Source organism: Cebus imitator, unplaced genomic scaffold, assembly GCF_001604975.1.
Source record: "Cebus imitator isolate Cc_AM_T3 unplaced genomic scaffold, Cebus_imitator-1.0 Scaffold357, whole genome shotgun sequence".
In the NCBI taxonomy this organism is placed as follows: domain Eukaryota; kingdom Metazoa; phylum Chordata; class Mammalia; order Primates; family Cebidae; genus Cebus; species Cebus imitator.
In genome coordinates this window covers 828,296-851,273 of record NW_016107672.1, presented here as the reverse complement: position 1 = coordinate 851,273, position 22,978 = coordinate 828,296, and the positions used below count along the sequence as shown (strand labels likewise).

At 37.0% G+C, this 22,978-nt stretch overlaps 1 long non-coding RNA gene across 1 annotated transcript; it reads right to left on the bottom strand.

The window, feature by feature from the left end:
- Positions 1–5,362: 5,362 nt before the first annotated feature.
- Positions 5,363–6,265, bottom strand: LOC108287934. The gene is made up of 2 exons (XR_001818514.1): positions 6,098–6,265; positions 5,363–5,753 (listed from the first exon to the last, which is right to left on the bottom strand). It is a non-coding gene; the product is annotated as an uncharacterized LOC108287934 (long non-coding RNA).
- Positions 6,266–22,978: the final 16,713 nt, after the last annotated feature.

Sequence of the window (22,978 nt, the reverse complement as noted above, 5' to 3'; positions counted from 1 at the left end):
CCTGAAGTTTTCTTTTCTTGCTGAGTCTCTGCCAGGTTTTGGTATCAGGATGATGTTGGTCTCATAACATGATTTGGGAAGGATTCCCTCTTTTTGGATTGTTTGGAATAGTTTCAGAAGGAATGGTACTTTGTATGTCTGGTAGAATTCGGCTGTGATCCCATCTGGACTTGTGCTTTTTGTGGGGTGGTAGACTCTTAATTGCTGCCTCAACTTCAGATCTTGTTATTGGTCTATTCAGCGTTTCGACTTCTTCCTGGTTTAGGCTTGGGAGGATGCAAGTGTCCAGGAATTTATCCATTTCTTCCAGGTTTACTAGTTTATGTGCATAGAGTTATTTGTAATAATCTCTGATGATGATTTGTATTTCTGTGGAATCTGTGATGATATCCCCTTTCTTGTGTGCTGATATCCCCTTTTATTGCATCTATTTGATTATTCTGTCTTTTCTTTTTTATTAATCTGGTTAGTGGTCTATTTTGTTGATCTTTTTGAAAAACCAGCTCCTGGATTTATTAATTTTTTGAAGGTTTTTTTGTGTGTGTCTCTATCTCCTTCAGTTCTGCTCTAATCTTAGCTATTTCTTCTCTTCTGCTAGGTTTTGAGTTTTTTTTATCTTGTTCCTCTAGCTCTTTCAATTTTGATGATAGGGTGTCGATTTTATATATCTCCTTGCTTCTCAAGTGGGCATTTATTACTATATATTTTCCTCTAGACACTGCTTTAAATGTGTCCCCTAGATTCTGGTATGTTGTGTCTTCGTTCCTGTTGGTTTCAAAGAACATCTTTATTTCTGCCTTCATTTCATTGTTTATCCAGTCAACATTCAAGAGCCAGTTGTTCAGTTTCCATGAAGCTGTGTGGTTCTGAGTTAGTTTCTGAATTCTGAGTTCTAACTTGATTGCACTGTGGTCTGAGAGACTGTTTGTTATGATTTCCGTTTTTTTTTTTTTTTTTAATTGCATTTTAGGTTTTAGGGTACATGTGAAGAACATGCAGGATCGTTGCATAGGTAAACACATGGCAGTGTGATTTGCTGCCTTTCTCCCCATGCTATCTCTCCCCAGCTCCCCACCCCCTACTATCCCTCCCCCATTTCCCCCCAAAAGACCCCAGTGTGTAGTGCTCCCCTCCCTGTGTCCATGGGTTCTCATTGTTCAACACCCGCCTATGAGTGAGAACATGCGTTGTTTGATTTTCTGCTCTTGTGTAAGTTTGCTGAGAATGATGGTTTTCAGGTTCATCCATGTCCCTACAAAGGACACAAACTCATCGTTTTTGATGGCTGCATAATATTCCATGGTGTATATGTACCACATTTTCCCTGTCCAGCCTATCATTGATGGGCATTTGGGTTGGTTCCAGGTCTTTGCTATTGTAAACATGGCTGCAATGAACATTTGTGTGCATGTGTCCTCACAGTAGAACGATTTATAATCCTTTGGATATATACCCAGTAATGGGATTGCTGGGTCAAATGGAATTTCTATTTCTAGGTCCTTAAGGAATCGCCACACTGTCTTCCACAATGGTGGAACTAATTTACACTCCCACCAACAGTGTAAAAGTGTTCCTATTTCTCCACATCCTCTCTAGCATATGTTGTCTCCAGATTTTTTAATGAGTGCCATTCTAACTGGTGTGAAATGGTATCTCAATGTAGTTTTGATTTGCATTTCTCTAATGACCAGTGATGATGAGCATTTTTTCATATGTTTGTTGGCCTCAAAAATGTCTTCTTTTGTAAAGTGTCTGTTCATATCCTTCACCCACTTTTGAATGGGCTTGTTTGTTTTTTTTTCTTGTAGATCTGTTTTAGTTCATTGTAAATTCTGGATATCAGCCCTTTGTCAGATGGGTAGACTGCAAAAATTTTTTCCCGTTCTGTTGGTTGCTGATTCACTCTAATGACTGTTTCTTTTGCCATGCAGAAGCTGTGGAATTTGATTAGGTCCCATTTGTCTATTTTGGCTTTTGCTGCCAATGCTTTTAGTGTTTTGGTCATGAAGTCCTTGCCTATGCCTATGTCCTGAATGGTTTTGCCTAGATTTTCTTCTAGGATTTTTATGGTGTTAGGTCTTATGTTTAAGTCTTTAATCCATCTGGAGTTAATTTTAGTGTAAGGCATCAGGAAGGGGTCCAGTTTCTGCTTTCTGCACATGGCTAGCCAGTTTTCCCAACACCATTTATTAAACAGCGAATTTTTCCCCATTGCTTATGTTTTTTTTCTGCTTTGTTAAAGCCACTGCTCAACAAAATAAGAGAGGACACAAACAGTTGGAGAAACATTCCATGTTCATGGTTAGGAAGAATCAATATCGTGAAAATGGCCATACTGCCCAAAGTAATTTACAGATTCAATGCTATTCCTAGCAAGCTACCATTGACCTTCTTCACAGAACTGGAAAAAACCACCTTAACCTTCATATGGAACCAAAAGAGAGCCCGCATAGCCAAGTCAATTCTAAGCAAAAAGAACAAAGCAGGAGGCATCACACTACTGGACTTCAAACTATACTACAAGGCTACAGTAATCAAAACAGCATGGAACTGGTACCAAAACAGAGATATAGACCAATGGAACAGAACAGAGGCCTCGGAGGCAACACAACACATCTACAACCATCCGATCTTTGATTTCCATTCTTTTGCATTTGCTGAGGAGTGATTTACTTCCGATTATGTGGTCAGTTTTAGGGTAGGTACAATGTGGTGCTGAGAAGAATGTATATTCTGTGGATTTGGGGTGGAGAATTCTGTAAATGTCTATTAGGTTTGCTTGTTCCAGGTCTGAGTTCAAGTCCCGGATATCTTTGTTAATTTTCTGTCTGGTTGATCTGTCTAATATTGACAATGGAGTGTTAAAGTCTCCCACTATTATTGTGTGGGAGTCTAAGTCTCTTTGTAAGTCATTAAGAACTTGCCTTATGTATCTGGGTGCTCCTGTATTGGGTGAATATATATTTAGGATCATTAGCTCCTCTTGTTGCATTGATCCTTTTACCATTATGTAATGTCCTTCTTTGTCTCTTTCGATCTTTTTTGGTTTAAAGTCCATTTTATCAGAGACGAGAATTGCAACTCCTGCTTTTTTTTTGCTCTCCATTTGCTTGGTAAATCCTCCTCCATCCCTTTATGTTGAGCCTTTGTGTATCCTTGGATTTGTAATGGGTTTCCCAGATACAGCACACCGATGGGTTTTGGCTTTTTATCCAATTTACCATCTATGTATGTTATTAATAGTAAACTTCATTAGCTCTTTTATATCTCCTATCATGTATGATGAGCTTTTGAGAAATCTAGTTTTTGAACTCTAATCTTCCCTTACTACCTCAGCTTCCTTTCCTTTGGTCATCCCCAATTCCAACTCCCTGAAGTCCATGATCCTACCTCTCAAATCTCAGTTACTCAGAGAGTGATGAAGGAAAGGAAATGTGAACTGTCTTATTTTAGAGAACCTTGTCCCATTCACAGCACAAACATTTGTTCTAACCTTCATAGCTAGGATGATCGAATGATTCATAGTCTACATCAGGACACTTTTGAAAATGACAGGAACAAGGTTAAAACTAGGCCATGGTCAGGGGTATAAATTAGGACTGTGCTAGGCATATTGTAACATGGTCACCCTAACAATGGCTACACGGGGCTCTCTGTGAACTCCTGTAAGATGTCCTGGAAAAGGCATTGAATGCCAGGAAGTTTAGTGGACCCTGAGCAGTAATCTATGCATGAAATGTGGGTACAGCCTCTAGATGTTCCACTACATTGTAACTTTCAGGTGTCAATTGATTTAATGACTTTTAAGATCTGAAATTATAGTGAACATATGCAGAGATGTGCACAAAGCAACAGATTAAAGAAAGAGATGAGACATGTTATATTTTTTTGGCTTTGCTTGCAGCTGACTTAAAACTTCTGTTTGTTGGATATAAAACATTTTTCTGTTTGCAGAATGCATACATCAGAAACCAATGTTGATCAAGAAGAGAAATCCAGAAGTTTATATTTAATTACCCTTGGCTCCCTACTCCCATTCTTTGTTTAAGAGCCAAGTTTATGTTTAATTTTAAAAGGAAAGCAAGGCTGAGAAGTGATAAATTGTACTAAGAAGATATAAAAATACTCTTATTTCATAACATAAATTGTGGAAATCCCCTGCACAGTGACATCTAATTCCCTCATGAGGAAATGCAACAACACAAAGAATGGGGTATTGTATCATTTTAAGCTGCCTTATAAATGCTATCTCTGAAATATTTTCCCATTTGTTTCTTCACAACTCCAATCTTTGTCTCTAATTGTCTCTTAACTCTTAGTTCCCTTGAATTTATTTGCAGTCCTTGTTATCTTTTGCAAATACTTTTCTCAACCTGTAACTCCCCAGTATAGAACATTTCAATGGCCCCCAATAAGGAAACTACAAAATATTTAACCCAATTTACAAATCCCTGCATCATCTATGCCTTGGGACTTATTGCTGGAAAAATAATGGGCTTGCATTCGTTGAATGACTGTAACCAAAGATTAAAAAGACATGCTGAGACTTTCTCTCAAGTGACTTATTCTCTTTGAAAAGGTAGTTAAAATACTAGTGCTGGGATGGACTGAGATACCTCAAGAGCTGGTTGGAGAATGGTTTTTATTTCTGTTTTGCTGAGCTCGTGGCAATTGGGGAAGCAAATAGGGGGAAGTGAGAGGAGACCAAAATTGTTTTAGTCTAGGAAACAGGTGGAGGAACTGGATTCCAAGCTGTGGAGAAGAGCTGAAACCTGGAGGAGTGGAAACGAAACAAAAATGAAAACGGAGCAGAGAGAACAAAATTGGAGGAGAACTTTCCAAACTATTTTTAAGTCTCTTTCAGACTGTAAGAGCTCATTTCATCCAAAGAAGACTTATGTTTGATGTTCAGTGCCATAGATGTGGACCATTTGACTCTGAATCTTGGTTGCACATTAAAATCACAAAGACATTTGTAAGATGATAATTTGCAGCATTCATCTCTGGATGTTCTCATTTACCTGGTTTTAGGTGAGGCAGAAAAGTGTAGCCTTTAAAAGTTTCCCCACCAACAAGGTAACTCTTGTGAAGATAAAATGAGATTACCCATGTGACTGCACTTTACACAGGGCTCCTAAAGATTGATCTTATTGATAGGATCCTGTCTTATTGACAGCATTACTAAATCAACAGCCACTGAATTTCAAAGCAAAGGCGAGAAGGAGCACAGTTATGGACAATGCTAGGGCCCAGAGTAAATTTTTCAACAAAACCTTGAAATCCAAGTTAGGTAAAGAATAGGGTCAAGCAGCCTAGGAGAAGTAAGAGCATACACAAAGGCACAAAGGTCAGAAATAGCATATTCTGTGCAGAATGCATTTAATTATCTGATTTATTCAACAACCATTTATTGCATACTTAATCCATGGTTCACACTGTCCTATTCAGTGGGAGCATAAATGTGACTGACAAGAAATGTATAAACTAAAGTGGATTGGACACAGCAAGGCTGTCTTCTCCTCTAGAGCGCTTGCAATGGTGGGTTGGTCAAATTGAACTTTAAAGGCACGTTTAGGAGCAAGCAAGGGGCAGGATCTTCCTGCAGTGAAGTTCTCATGCCTCAGCTAATTCAGAGTCAATGACTGGATGTCAGGAAGAATGGGCTTAAAAGTCCAGTGTGATTAGCTTCACAAGAGACAAGCACATGAGTAAGGATCTCATATATATCCTCTTACTGGCACATTGCAAAGTCTCTGCAAATATGAAACAGCAATATTATTATTCTTTTGGCTCTTCAAAGCAAATGTTAATAAACTGATAAAAATATTTTAATACTTAGTATTAATCCCACAGAAACTATAAAATGCATTTAATATTAATGTATTAAAATTGAAACATTTATTCACGTCTTCAGATGTGCAGTGACCCAGTTCATCCAAGTTTTAGTAGTTGCCTGAAACTCTTTGTAGAAAGATACATAAATTCACAAACACATATACAGGAGTATTGAGATCGTAACTCTTCCCAGACATGTTTTTTTCATTAAAAATTTTCCATGTTTCTAAGGAAATATGTGTATGAATCAAGAGTAGCTTACCTAGTCAGCCCAGGGAGAACCAGGGCTAAGGACAAGAGACCCCTGGGCACTGAGGGTGTTCCGTAAAGTGGCTGGGAGTTGAGAGGGGAAGCTGGAGACTCAAAAACCAACCAAAACACATAATAAGTTAGTGCAGTGGTTTGCAAATATGGTCCTAGTACCAGCTATGTCAGCATCACTGGGAACTTGATAGAAATGCAAATTGTCAGGCCAGAATATATACTGAGCCAGACCCCTCGAGGGTGGGATCCAATAATGTGTGCTTTAACAAACCCTCCAAGTAACTTGATGATTGAGAACCACTAGATTAGCGGTCCCCACTCCTGGCTGCTTTTGAATCTACTTAAGGACTATATTAGTTTGCTAGGGCTGCCATGACAAATACCACAAACTGGGAAGCTTAAATGAAAATTATTTTTTCATGGTTCTGGAGAATAGGAGTCTGAGATCAAAGTGTTCACAGGGTGGGTTTCTACTGAGGCCTCTCTTCTTGGTTTTTAGATAGCCGTCTTCTCACAGTTTTCACATGATCTTTCTTCTGTGTATCTGTCTCTGTGTTCTCATTTCTTCTTCTTATAAGGACATCAGTCAAATTAAGGCCTACCCTAATAACCTCTAATTCTAATTTATTATCTCTTTAAATATGCAATCTCCAAATACAGTCACATTCTGAGGCACTGGGGTTTAGGACTTCAATATATGAATTTTAGGGATGTTATGCGGTAACACCCTAAACAGCTCAGATCATAACAAGAACCTTGAATTTAAAAATATCAATATCACATGAGACCAACTGACTCTGAATTCTTAGGCATGGGGCCCCAGCATAAGTATTCCTTAAAAGCTCTCTTGTGAGTCATGTGTAGCAGGACTGAGAATCAGGCTATAATGGGTAAAAGACCAAACAGTTGGGCACATGGCAGCAGATGTAGCCATCAGTGGCCACGTTTCCTCTCCATCAGGCAGGTAGACCCTACCAGGAATAGAGGCTGCTATGAGGTAGCAGGACTCTACCATGAGAAGTCTGGCTTAGGGCAGCATAATTCAGCCAAGCCCTAAAGCAAAAGTAACAGGTTGAGAATTCAGGTAATAGCATAGAGGTGTATATGAGAGCCAGTTTATAAGACACCAACATCAGAATGGGTGCAAAAGATTAGAACTCAGCTGAGATCCACAGGGCTGATTTGACTCTGGTGACACAAGTTTGTGACCAGGGTCTCCTGGCCAGGAAGCAGTTTCCAGGGTCAGAAGATACAGCTGCAGAAACCCCAGAGATGGCAGTGAAGGAATTCAGATGGCATCTGAGGCTTCAGCAAGCCATCCTACCTTTTAATACCTCAAATACACATATCTCTTTATAGTGTTTTATAAGGAAAGAAAGCAAGACAAACAGCAATAACAAAATCACTGCCCTGAAGACACGATGTATGGATGGTCTTAGGAGGCTGTGTGAAGAGCTATCCAATTCCTAGTGAGTTCCTGGACTTTATTTTCTGTGGGTGATGGGGAGTCTCAAAGAGTGACTGATTAATCTTCTAACCACTTTTGTCTTGTCAAAGCCAATAATCTCTGCTTTGTTCTCCTTCACAGAGAAGAAGTGAATTGTGTTCAAATTGTCATTATTAGCTCCATTTCCAACACCACAGAAATTAAAGGACTGTTGCAAAGAAACAAGTGGAATCCAGGAAGAGCACACAATCTCTTTGAAACCTCCTCACCCCCATCCACCCACCTGGCCCAAAGATGGAAGAATTACAGGGAACCCAGCTGAGTAATAATGTTGTTGATTCCCCGCTAATCGGATTTTTCTTGAGTCCAGCAACAGTCAAGTGTTTACAAGACTTCTCTTTTCAAAACAACTCAAAAGGCATTCCCAGCAGAGAGGCTAGAAACCAGCAAATCAATAATGTAGGAACTGCTACTAAGGATTTTCATCTACCCAGCAAGAATATTTATTTATAGAAAAACTGGCCACTCCAGTTTAGTGTGGTAATAACACGGTACAGCTAGTTCAAAGAGTGGCATGGTTGAACACAGCCTTGTATTATGCCCACCGTAAATGGTCTCTATGAGGAAAAGCCTATAATTTAGAGAGATTTGCCATGGATGGTAAAGTCCGGGTCATTGTAACAGATACTTTTTACCAACTCTATTTGTGGAGAGGGCATGTAAAAAGGAAGGAAAAAGGTTCGCTTCAGGAAATCTGGAAGGAGAAAGTGAGCCTCATTTGGTTTTACCTACATGAGAGCTGTCTTATGCCCAACCTGAAGCCTTCAAAGATGGTTGGAGACAAATTAATTACAAAGGAAGAGTTTTTTTACAGGCAATATATATGTTTTGTTTCCTAAAGAATGATTTCTCCACTGTCCTGCTTATACCTTATCTCTATGTGTTCCTTGAATGCTGAGGAAAAACAACGTGCTCTTCCATTGCATTTTTATATTAGCGTACATCATTGGGTGGAAGTCAGAAAACACTGACTCAAAATGTCAAGCTCTTCTCCAGGGAATTCCCTGGGGCATGGCTCTGTTGACCTTCTGTTGTTTATCCCATTAATCTCTGTCATCGCTACTGGAAAAGCAGGAGGTACAGACTGTAGATGTGGCTGCTTCAAAGCCAGTCTCTGGAGATGTATGTAACAATTTCTTAGTCCTATTTTTGTTTAATTATCAGGTAAATATTCTGTCAGGAATTAGGAATTGTGTGTCTGAACTTAATCTCTCTGTGTCTGTCTACCACTGTCATCTAGTTTTTATCAGCCAGCTGTGGTGCAGTCCCAAAGATGACATTTGTACAGTGGTATGCTGGTAAAGATTTAAAACTGGCTCTCCAGGAAAAATAGGACTCATTTGTATTGTTTGACAATTTCCTTGGTGTAAATACTCCCACATGGCTTATTTCAGGCTATCAACATGAAGTTCTTGGAAGCAAAGTTGGGAAGAAATACACCATTATGTAGTATTTCCAGAACACAGATCCAATTGAAGGAAAAAACTCCAGGAGTATATACAATAACAAAATATAGTAAAATAATTAGTAAGTGATAAGCTTTGAGCATTCTTACCTTGTTTTTAATACAATTTATGTAACTGTAAGTTTATATAATTTTTTAAATGGTTGTGTTTATCATCCATCTTTACAAAATTCCTGAAAATCTAAGATTGGCTCACATGAGCCATAGTAGCCAGTTTCAACACACCACTGGTCCTCTGGAAAGTGAAGCCCAGATTTATGAATGAAAGCAGAACCCAAGCCCACAACATTCTGGCCCGTAGGGCAGAGGTTACCAATTAGTGGGCTGAAAAGTGTCTTTTGTTGGGGAGTTCTGATGCCACTGGGCCAGCTTGTGCATTTGGCATAGCAGAAATCAGCTGAATCTGACACGTAGCTGCCACCTTTGGGTAAGATCTGTGAACTCTGATTTACAACTATTCAATCCTCTCCCCATTGCCTCTTTCCACGACTTGTTGCATTCATTTACATTGCTTCTGAAGGCAGGAGTGCTTTTAAATCAGCACTTAGCCAAGTGCAACCCTTCAGGAAGCCTCATGACTTTAAGTGACATCTACATGCTGCTGTGCCCTTCCCCTGAACTGGAGACTTCCCTATCTAGCTTCTGCCTACTCAGCATCTCTCCTTGAATGTTTAACAGGCATCTCAAACCTAACATGCTCAAGTGTGAACTGCCCTTGCCTCTGTGTTCACCAACTCAGAAAACAGCTACTCTATCCTTTCAGTTTCCTGGTCAAGAGTTGTGGCCTCATCTTTGACTCCTCTTTTTCTCTGTCCCACACCCTATCTGATGGCAAATCTTGTCATATCTGCCTCCAAAATACAACCAGAATCTGACCTTTTCACCACATCCAACATGGCTTTCATAATCTCTCCCCTTCATTATTGCAATAGCATCCTAGCTGGTCTCTGTTTCTGGCCTTGCCCACCTACTGCCCATTATCACAACAGCTACCATGAGCCTTTTACAGCTTAATCCCAGTCATGTATTTTCTCTGGGGAAAGACCTCAATGTCTCGCTATTCACTTAGAGAAAAAGCCAGAGTCCTCAGGCCTTTGATTCTCCTGGAATCATTTGCTGGAAATGTTCTTTCCCCAGATATTCTCATGGCTCCCTTTCCCATCCACTAAGCCTTTTCTGAATGTCATCTTTTCACCTGTCTATTCAGAATTGTAACCTCTATCAAAATCCTCTTTTGCTTTCTTATCCATTGTACTTATCACTAGCTAAAAGACTATACATTTTACTTTTCCTCTTCCTGGAAGAAGTTAAGCTTTCCTGAGGTAGAGATATTACCTGTGACTATATCCCTGGTCACAAATTGCTATCAATTGATATCTGTTTTGTTCACTGCTGTATTTCAGCACCTAGAAACAATGCCTAGCATGGCGGATCTCAACTATCAGCTGGAGCAATAGATACCCACCCATAGGAAATTAAGTTATTTCAAATACAATTAGGGAGGAGGGATAGGATGGGAGAGGAGTTAGGGAGAAGGGAGTTAGGGGAATCGCTGGAAAATGGAGCATTTCAATTGGTCAACTCAGAACCTAGCCTCTTTGGGTTTCTTGCAAAGAGTCAGTGAAGGGTGTGGAATTTTAGAAAACTCCAGCACTTCTGATGTGGAATAGGGGCTTATATAAAGAAAGGCTGTGTGCTTTCCTAAAAAGAACAATACTTTGAAGTGAGATAAACATTGTTGCTGCTCCTCTTGTTACTTTCTTGGGTATATAATTTAATCCCTCTAAGCTTCTCTTGGTTCTCCTTTCATTGAATTCTTCCCCTTTTAGGCAGCTGGCTTCTGTGGCGTCTTTTATTCCCTTGATTTCTTAAAGGCTGTGCCTAGCAGCCTTTCTATCACTCTCTTCTGACTATAGCCTGATGGAACCACACTTTTCACCTTCCTGATTTCACTCACGCTACTCTCATAGCCTAAAGAAAACAGACAGTGCAAATTCAAGTCTGCCCTCTGTTCAGCTCAAACTGCCTTTGTGTTCTTATGATCCCATCTCACCCACATCCGTCATTACTACAAGATGTCATGGGACATCTTAGAGGAAAAACTGAATCTATCACAGGATCATCATTTCACAATCATGTTAACTTGAATCAGTCCTTTAAACTGTATAAGCTTCTGTTTCTCTAAGTGAAAAATGGGCTGGCAGCCAGGCATCCTGGCTCTAGCAATGGACTCCTTGGGTCATAGCAAAGCTCTGCTACTTTTAGCTAGGTGAAAGGGCAAATTAATGTCTCCAAGCCCTGAAGTCTTCCTTGATGAAAGTGTGAATAATGAGGCCCACTTCATAGGGTGGCTGTGCAGATTTGATGAGATGTAAAAGCCTGACACACTGCCAGGCACATAGGAAGCTGTCAATTCATGTCAGTTATTACAATCATTATTATGGGGCCATTGTAAATACCCATGAGCTAATGTCCATGTCCTGGACAGCCTCTGTTTGTCCCTCTATATCCACTCTCCCCCAACCTTCTTCCCTAACTCCGACCCCATGAAGCTCAGCTGGAGGGCCTCCAACAAAGCTCCTTCATCCTTGGGCTTCTGTTTGGGCAAACGGAGGCACTAGCAGGAGATGTGCCCCCTCCCTGGGAAGCTCCATGGCTCCTGTCAAATGACTCTCTCCACGGGATGCCCAACTCACTGTATCTACTGTCTGGGGATGGGTAACCACACCCTCCTCTTGGTAGTGACGTCCTACTATTACTAGCTCTGGGATATTATATTATCTTGATTTTGCTTCACTGTGGTGACTCCCCTGTAAATAGTTTCTTTCTTGAACTCTACTTGATGTGAACATGCTAACTGCTTCCTGTTTGACACCCAATTGACAGAATGTACATCAGAGTACTTTGTGAAGTTACAACACACATCTTTCCCCTATGTGCTTATTTGTCCCTATATCTCTAGCAACTGGCAGTGTCAAGCACTTGAGGGGAAAAAAAAAAAAAAACCGTGGGTTCAACATGGTAGCTCACACCCGTAATCTTAGCATTTTGGGAAGGTGAATCACTTGAGTCCAGGAGCTAGAGACCAGCCTGGGCAACATGGTGAAACCCACCTCTATAAAAAACATTAAAAAATTAGCTGGGTGTGGTGGTGCACATCTGTAGTCCAAGCTACTTGGGAGGCTGAGGTGGGAGGATGTCTTGAGCCTAGGAGGTAGAGGTTGGAATGAACTGAGATTGTACCATTGCACTCCAATCTGGGTGACAGTGAAAAACCCTGCCTCAAAAAAAAAATCACTGTTCAAGTTTTTTAAAAACACACCGCCTACCAAATATCTCCTAGGTATCCCACAGGAACCTCCAACTCAACATGTCTGTTACTAATCCATCATCTGCTCCTCCTCCAGTATTCCTGAACATTGTTAAAAATATCATACTATTTTTACTATCCAAAATAGTATGTGAAAATCTCAGGTCATTTTGCTCTCTCCCTAGAATCTCCTGTTCAGTCTGCACAAATGGACCAAGGAGTTAGGCTAAGAGCAGAAAGCTTGGTGGAGGAGGTGGCATTGATCTGTGTTCCACTTTACTCATGCCTCATTACTAGTTTCTCTGTGATGTACCCTCTACCTGTGACTATATCCCTGATCACAAATTGCTATCAATTGATAAATATCTTACCACTCTATATCACCCCTGCAGACCATAAAGGTTATAGATATAACCAACAGACAGTAATGACTTTCCAGGGTAAAAATGTGTCTTGTTTATCCCGAGCATTCAGCAGAGCTCCTGGCACATAGTAGATAGTCAATAAATGCTTGTGAAGTAAATGAGTAAATGAGATATTTATAGAAAAAATTAACTTTCTCTGGAGAAAGCAAATTCTTTATCTGGCTCTTCATGGTCCTAGTTCAGAAACAAGTCATTTTATAAGGGCTATGATTTGAGTGTGCCCTCCAAAACTTACGCTGAAATTTAATTGCCATTGTGACAGTATTAATAGGTGGGACCTTTAAAAGGTGATACAGTCATAAAGACTTTGCCCTCATGAATGGATTAATCACAGGAGTGGGTTTGCTATCATAAGGGTTCAGCCCCTATTCTCCCTGAGTCTCACAAGCTGGCTTATTCTTCCTTTCACTTTCCACCATGGAAAAAGTCTTGCCAGATGTCCAGCACCATTATCATGGACTTTCCAGTCTCCAGAACAATTAGCCAAGTAAATATCTTTTCTTTATAAAATACTCAGTCTGTGGTATTCTGTTACAACAACAGAAAATAGTCTAAAACAAAAAGATACTGACTTTTCCCTTTCATGCGGTATTCTTGGCTGCGCCTTCTATAAAATGTGTTAGCATTTCTTATCAGCCTTAATGGACAAAACTCGTTACCAGATGCCAAGCATTTCTATCAAGTGTACATGTTAGACTCTGCTGAGAACCAAAACTGCCTCCATTGCTCCACACTTTGCCTATTCAACCTCCCTTCATCAGTCTCCTTCTGTAAACTCCCAGGTTAAAGTCTCTTTGCTATTTCATTTGTTTGCTTGAAGTATAGTTTGTTTCCAGCCGTTAGCTGCAGTTCAGTAACCCATTTAAAGTCCGATCATACTTCCTTCTAGAGATAAGTGGTGCTAATGAGGCATAAATAATCCATTTGAATAACTGGTAGAGAAGTTTCAGTTTCTTTTCACAGAAAATAAAACTTCCCAACTTGATCATGAAAACAGTCAGCCATTTCAAAGAAAGGGACTTATTAAAAAGAAAACATATACATACACACACACACAAACAATAACCTGTTGACACTAAACTATCTGAACACAGAAGGCAGTTGGACCAAGGCAGAATAATTGGGATTTGTGCTTATTTTTCTCTTGGTCTTGTCCTAATGGGTCCATGAGGATTGTCTATAATGAACAAATAATAATTCTGATGAATGAGTTTATCAGTTAATTCATAAAACATATGGCAAGCTTCCTCTGCTACAATATTTGGGCAAATGAAAAGCAAATGAAAATAAAAAATAAACAAATGATATGACACAAAAACAATGTTTTGAAGTAGACCAGAAAAGTCAACTAATTTGGGTTTTATTGATCTAGAAAAGAAGAAATCCCAGTTCTATTCTAGATACATTTGCACACACCTAAGCATCAAAATGGAGATGAAAACTGTGTTTTCATTAAATTTCAATGGGTGTGGGCCCTAATTTTCACATTCTTCTGTATGTTACCACAAGCTTGCTCTGTAAGCTTTATGTTGCAAAATTAAGAAACAGTATGCAAAAGGAGCAGTTACCTTCCTCATATTAGGCTGGATAAGAATGACCGTGATGTACTATTAAATAACTCCAAAAACCACAGTCTTAGCTTAATGAAATCTTATTTCTGCCTCTCACAGTGTATACTGCTAGTCCAGGTGATTGTCCAGGATAGGCTTTTTGATATTGTTTTACTTCCATTTCAACATATATTTTCAAAATTGCTGATAACGTTACCAGAGAAGACAATGTTGCTGGAGGTCTTCTACCAGCAATTAAAAACACTAGCCAGGAAGTGCCACATGGTACCTAATGTCCAAGAAGAAATGTGGAGCCATTACTGTAACATAGAAGCACTATAGAGCTGCAATCAGTTCTGTCACAATTTCCTCATCTCCAAAATCCAGGTCATAGTCAAGCCTCTTCTTGGCTTGTGGCTTTCTCTACCCTGGATGCTAAATTTTTAACAGAAGAATATCATAGTAGGAGGAATAATGATTTGACTTCTGTTTGCACCAGTTCCCAAGTGACCTTGGACAAATTATTTAACTTCCTCAAGCCTAATTTTCCTCATTTAACAGATGATGATAATAGTGGTTCCTATTTTATAGGCTTGTGGGATGAAAAGGAATAATACATGAAAAGTAGTTGGCATTAAGGAAGCATGCAGTAAATGCTTGGTCATCCCAAAAAGTGCAGTCATTGACAAAGTTTCATGTGCTGCCTATCTAATACATTCTCTATTCACTGAGAAATGCCTATGAGAGAGGGAGAACTCAACTGGGGACAAGCAAGTGTCTGGATCTGAGGTCCCTGCATGAAGGTTATAAAGTACCTGGGTCACTAGAATTAGAGTTGCTTCTGATCCCTGTAAATACTGCCCTGCAAAAATGGACTTAGGTGAGTACTTTGCAACTCCCATGGAAATGAAGGTGATAGACAACAGGCAGCTCACTTCTCTGGAACAATTTTAAGTCTGGTTTAAGTTTACTTTGAAAAGTAAATAATGGTTTACAGCAGCCCTGTAAATAAAACCTCCATAATACTTTACCCAAAAGCACACTTGACCTTTTAAACTTGATTTCAGAAAGAGGTGAAGATGTTATTCTATTTAATCAGAACCACTGTGTGAAATTTTTGAATTTATGTAAAATCATTATAGGTATGATTTATCACTTTGCAACAGGATTCAGGATAGAATTGATTTAAATAGTATACCTTTGTCTGAGCTTTATTATTATTATTATTATTTTTTTTTTTTTTACATTTATGTATTTTTTATTTTCCCCACTCCCCTCTACCTTTCTTGGCCTCTGCTAACCACAAATCTCCTCCCTATCTTCACGAGATCCATTTTGTTTAGCTCCCACATATGAGTGAGAATATGTGATATATGTCTTTCTGGCTTACTTTATTTAATGTAATGTCCTCAAGTTCCTTCCATGTTGCCATAACTACAGGATTTTATTCTTTTTTATGAATGAATAATATTCCATTGTGTATATATGCTACATTTCCTTTATCCATTCATTCATTGATAGGTACTTAGTCTGATTTCATATTTTGTCTACTGTAAATAGTCTTGCAATAAATGTGAGAGTGCAGATATCTCTTCAGCATATTGATTTCTTCTGGATATATATACCCAGTGGTGGAACTGCTGGAGCACATGGTTCTTCTAGTTTTAGTATTTTGATAAGCCTCAATATAGCTTTCCATAGTAGTGCTAATTTACATCCCCACCAACAGTGTAAGAGAATTCCCCTTTCTCCATATCCTCACCAGCATTCATTATTCTGTTTTTTGATAACTGCCATTTTAACTGGAGTGAGATATTTCACTATAGTTTTGATTTGCATTTCTCTGACAATTAGTGATGCCAAACTATCTTTCATATACACATTGGCCATTTGTATGTCTTAATTTGAGAAATATCTTTTCAGATCTTTTGCCCAATTTTTAATTGGATTTTTTTAGTTACAGAGTTGCTTAAGTTCCTTATATATTTCAGTTATAAATTTGTTGTCAGATAGAGAGTTTGTGAATATTTTCTACCATTCTACAGGTTGTCTCTTCACTTTATTGATAGTCTCCTTTGCTGTGCAGAAGCTTTAGAGCTTAATGTGGTCCCATTTCTCATTTTTGTTTTGATTGTCTGTGCTTTTACACAAGTCTTACACAAGAAAAATCTTTGCCCAGATCAAGGTCCTGGACATTTCCCCAATGTTTTCTTCCAGTAGTTCTATAGTTTCAGGTCTTAGTTTAACTCTTTAATCTATTTTGAGTTGATTTTTTTATCTGGTGAGAGACAGAATTCTAATTTTATTCTTCTGCATATTGTCATCTTGTTTTCCCAGCACCATTTCCCAGAGACTCCTTTCCCTATTTTATGTTCTTGGTACCTTTTCAAAAATGAGTTTGGCTTTAGATGTGCAAATTTATATCTGGGTTTTCTATTCTGTTCCATTGTTCTATGTGTCTGCTTTATTCCAGTACCATTCTGGTTTGGTTATTACAGCTTTGTAGTATATTTTGAAGTCAGGTAGTATGATGCCTCCAGCTTTGGCTGTTCAGGGTTGTGTAATTCCATATAAATTTTAGAACTTCTTTCTAGTTTTGTGAAGAATGCCATTTGTAGTTTGATAGGGATTGCATTGAATCTGTAAATTGTTTTAGGTAGAATTGTCATTTTAACAATGTTAATTATTTCAATCTATGAGCATAGAATATATTTCTTTTTTTTTTTTTTTGGTGTCCTCTTCAATTTCTTTCATCAGTTTTTTATTGTTTTCTTTGGATAGAATTTTCACTTTCGTGGGATGAATTCCTAAGTATTTTATATTATTTGTAAAGACTATAAATGAGATTGCTTTCTTGATTTCTTTTTCAGATTGTTCCAATAGTAGACATATATAAATGCTACTGATATCTGTATGTAAATTTTGTACCTGCAACTTTACTGAATTTGTTTACCTATTATAACAATTTTTTGGTGGAGTTTTCAGACTTTTCTAAGTGTGAGACTGTGTCATCTGGAAACAAGGCTAATTTGACTTGTTCCTTTCCAATTTGTATGACCTTTACTTCTTTCTCTTGCCCAATTTCTGTGACAAGAAATTTCAGGATTATATTGAATAAAAGTGGTGTAAGCAGGCATCCTTGTCTTGTTCTAGATCTTAGAGGAAAAGCTTTCAATGTTTCTCCTACTCAGTATGATGTTAGCTATAGGTTTGTTATACATGGTCTTCATTATTTTGATGTATGTTTTTTCTATACTCTATTTGTTGCGCGTTTGTACCATAAAGGAATGTTGAAATTTATTAAGTGCTTTTCAGCATCTACTGGAATGATCATATAATTTTTGTTCTTGGTTCTGTTAATGTGATGTATTATTTTCACTGATTTGCATGTATTAAACCATTCTTGCATCCCTGGGATAAATCTCATTTGATTATAGTAAATGATCTCTTTAATGTATTGTAGAATTCAAATTGCTAGTATTTTGTTCAGGTTTTTTGGCATATATATTGAACAGTGACATTGTCTTGTAGTTTTTTGTTTTTGTTTTTGTTTTTGTTGTTGTGTGCTTCTATGATTTTGGTAACAGGGGAATGCTGGTCTCATAGAATAAGTTTGGAAGTATTCCATCCTCTTCAATTTTCTGGAAGGCTTTGTGTAGAAATTGTGTTAGTTTTTCTTTAAATGTTTGGTGGAGCTTCCATCTTATTACCCATTGGTATGCTGAGGTTTTCTGTTTTCATGGTTCAATCTTGGTAGGTTATGTGTGTCCAGGAATTTATCCATTTCTTCTAGGTTTTCCAATTTGTTGACATATAGTTGTTCATCATATTTTCTAATGATTCATTGTACTTCTGTGGTCTTCGTTGGTATGTCTTTTTTTTTTGTTTCTGATTTTATATATTTGAGTCTTTCTCATTTTCTTAGTCTAACTGAAAAATTGTCAATTTTGTTTTTCTTTTCAAAAAGCCAACTTGTCATTTTGTTGATCTTCTGTATTATTTTTAGTCTCAATTTTATTCATTTCTACTCTAATATTCGTTTCTTTCCTTCTACTAAATTTGCATTTGATTTATTCTTGCTTTTCTGTCTGCATGTAAAGTTGTCTAATATGCTAACAAGTTTTCAAGAATGCAATACAAACTAAAAAGGGTTTTGTGAAGGTCATATATGATCAATAGAAGACTTCACTTCTCTACTTTCTTTTGCAACTTTCCAAAAGGATCATGCCAATATCCAAGTAAGCATATTCATAGAGATTTAAATTACCATGACTTCTCTTACAGAGAGAGGGAAGATTATTTCTAGGGTTGAAATATATGTTTCAAACTGTCCAGCTTTCAACAAAAAATTGTGACATACAAACAAATAAGAACATATGATCCACATGCAAGGATGAAAGCAATCACTGAAAACTGCCTTTGAGGAAGCCCTAAATGTTGAATTTATAGGCAAAGACTTTAAATCAGTTATTTTAAATATGTTCAAATAACTAGTATCTGAAGAACTAAAGGAAAGTGTAAATACAACATCTCATCAAACAGAGATTATCAATAGATATAAATTATAAAAAAGAGTCAAACAGAAAGTCTGACATTGAAAAGTATAATAACTTAAATGAAAACTTTAGTAGAGACATTCAGCAGCAGATTTGAACTGGCAAAAGAGACTGAGCAAACTTGAAGACAGATTAATCAAATGTACCCATTCTGAAGAGTAGAAAGAAAAAAGAATGGAAAAAAAAAATACAGTCTCAGAAAGCTGCAAGATACTAAGTCCAACATAAATGTAATAAGAGTTCCAAAAGAAAAAGAAAGCAGAAGAAAAAAAAGGAATATTTGAAAAAATCATGCCCAAAATTTTTCAAAAATAGTTTAAAATTCATTAAACATCCAAGAAGCTGAATGAATTCAAGTAGACAAACAAAAAGATTCACACCAAAACTCATAATAAAACTGTTGAAAAAGATGAAAAAATCTTGAAAGCCACAAGAGAAAAGCAACTCATCGCATACATACAAGGGATCCTCTAAAAGTTTATTTTTTTACTTAGAAACCATGGTGCCAATCACTTATTCAGAGTGACAAAAGAAAAAAAAACTGTCTACTAAGTAAAACCATTTCTTAAAAATGAAAGAGAAATTAAGACATTCCCCATATAAAGAACCAGACAATTTGTTGCTTGTTGGGCCCCAAAAGGAATACTACTATGAACAAATGTATAGTACCAAATTAAATAATTTAAACAAAATGAACACATTCTTAGAAAGACATAAACTATCAAAACTGACTCAAGAAGAAATAAAATATCTGAATAGACATACAGCAAGAAAAGGGATTGAATTAATCATCAAAAAGTTTCTCATAAAGAAAATTCCAGGACCAATTGGCTTCATTGGTGAATTCAATCAAATGTTTAAAGAATTAACATCAAATTTTCAAAAACTTACATAAAAAATAGAAAACACTTCAGAACTCATTCTATGAGGTTAAGATAATTCTGATACCAAAACTAGCCAATAGTATATGTGACAGAAGAGAAAAAGTGCAAACTAATATCCCTTAAGAATATGAATATAAAAATCCTAGAAAACAAAACTAGCAAACTAAATCTAGCAACATTTGTCAAGAATTACACATCATGACCATTAAATGAGATTTATTTCAGTAATAAAATATTAGTTCAGCATACCAAAATCAATGTAATACTGAGTAGTCTTTCAAAATATTCTGTGCAATTTTTCAGGTCTGACTATAGGCAATTTCAAAGGCTTTTCCTGACAGGCCTTCCCTACACAAGACATGGTGTACAGCTACTGCACTGCAGGTTCCAATGAAAGCTGCAGTCAAAGACTCAGGCTCTTCTTGCATTCCTAGCTCAGGATCCTCCCTTTGAAGGCATTGTTATTGGGGGCACTTGGCCAAGGCCTTTTCAGGTCCATCTACTAAGTCCACCATACCTGGGGGACCTTGAAGACACTTTCCTTCACTCTGACTTAATGTTAAGTACTTCCCCACTCCTAGAGCTTCTGTCTCTTCCCCTCCATCCCTTGAGTCAATAAACAACAGGAGCCTTTTTGGGGAAAATCCTTTAACAGTGAGATAATCCCCATGTCTGCAATGAAACATCTGGTTCTCCCAACACTATTTCATGGGAGAAAATGGAACACACAGAGCCAGTACTTTTTCTTGTTTAGCCTCTTGCTTATATTATCACCATAAGTGATTAAAGGTTTGACTGTTACTTTCACTTTGGCTTGTTATTTTGACCACCTTGACCCTGGCAGCTCAGCTCTCTTGAGTTCAGTTCTTGATATAGTAATACATTATATAACCATAGTAATACAATAAAGAACAAAATCCACATGATCATCTCAATGGGCACAGAAAAGACATTTGACAAACACCTAAGAGTATTTTATTTTTATGACAAAACCACACAATAATCTAAGAATACTTCTAAGAGTACTTTCTTAACTTAATAAACAGAATCTCTAAAAACCCACCATTAACATTATACTTAATGGTGAAGGAATGAAAGCCTTCCCCTTAAGATCAGAAACAGGACAGGTATATCCCCTCTCGTGTCTATTCAACATTGAATTTAACATTCTAGCCAGAGTAATTAGGCAAGAAGAAGTAATGAAAGGAATATAGACTGGAAAGAAAGAAGTAAAACTATATTTCCAGATGATATGATCTTGCATATAGAAAAATTCTAAAAAAAAATCCACAAAAAAACTGTTAGAACTAATAAATTAGTTCAGCAAGGTGGCAGGATATAAGATCAGTATACAAAATCAATTGTTTTTTCACACACTACCAATGAATAATCTGAGAAAAAATTAAGAAAGCTATTACATCTATAATACTATCAAAATAATAAAATAGTAATACAGTTAACAAAAAGGTTTTTGTCTTCTATACTGAAAAAAAAATCATTGAAGGAAATTTTAAAAAGACATAAATAAATGGAAAGGCATTCTATATTTATAATCTGGAAGACTTAATATGGTAAAAGTGGCAATACTCTCCAAGTTGATCTACAGATTTAATGCAATCACTCTCACAATCCCAGATTTCTTTTTTTTGAGAAATTGACAAACTGATCCTAAAACTCAGAAACTTAAGGGACTCAGAAAAGCCAAAATAACCTTGAAAAAGAAGAAAAAAATTGGATAATTCTCTATTTCCAATTGAGGCTGTGTGGTACTGGTCCAGGATAGACGTATAGGTCAATGGAATAGAATTGAGAATCAAAAAGAAAGAAAGAAAAAAACCTGCTACATTTACTGCTAATTTTTTAACAAGAGGTGCCAAGACAATTGATTTAGAAAAGAGTAATTTGTTTCAACAAATTGTGCTGAGACAATTAGATATCCATACATAAAAATAATGAATTTGGGCTCTTACTTCACATCATAAAAAGATCTATTCAAAGCTCTATACTTAAAAGCCAAAGCTGTAAAACTCTTCAAATAAACCATAGGCATAAGTCTTTATGACCTGAGATTAGACAATGATTTTTAGTTATTACTCCAAAAGCACAAGGAATAATTTTTTTAAATAGGTAAATTAGATTTTTTCAAAACAAATTTTTGTGCTCAAAGGACACCTTTGAGAAAGTGAAAACACTTGCAAACCATAGAGCTAAGAGGTACTTATATTTAGAATATTAGAGAACTCGTATAACTCAATAACAAGAAGATAAATAATCCAGTTTTAAAATGGGCAAAGGATCTGAATAGACATTTCTCCACAAAAGTTATACAGATGGCCAATGAGCACATGAAAAGATGCTTAATATCATTATGCCTAGGGGAAATGCAAATCAAACCACAATATCATACAACTTCGCACCCACTAAGAGGTCTAGAATCAAGAAAAATATACAAATACAAGTGCTATGGAAGATATGAAAAAATTGGAACCATCATAAATTACTGGTGGGAATATAAAAATGGCATAAATACTATGGAAAACAACTTGGCAGGTCCTCAAAAACGAAGCATAGAGTTATAATAAGATCCAGCATTTCTACTCCTAAACATATACCCAAGAGAATTGAAAGCTTATGCTCATACAAAAACTTATGCATGCACGCTCATAGCAGCATTACTCATAATAGCCAATAAGTAAAAACAACCCAAATATTCATCAACTGATGAGTGGATAAACAAATTATGTTATATTCAAATGGAACACTATTCAGCCATAAACAGTAATGAAATACTGATACATGATACAACATAGAGAAACCTTGGAAACATTATGCTAAGTGAAATAAAACAGACCCAAAATACTACATATTGTATCCATTTACAGGAAATATCTAGACCAGGAAACTCCACAGAGACAGAAGGTAACTTAGTAGTTGCCAGGGGCTGGGGACAAGGAGGAATAGGGAGTGACTGCTAAATGATAGTTTATTTTGGTTATGATGATAGTGTTTTGGCATTAGACAGAGGTGATGGTTGAATACTTTTATGGATATACCAAAAATCACTGAATTTTACACTTTAAAAATGTGAATTTTATGATATGTGAATTACAGCTCAATTTTTAAAAATTCATGGAGAAGTTAAAAAGGAAAATTAATGACATCAATAATTCTATGATCTGGAG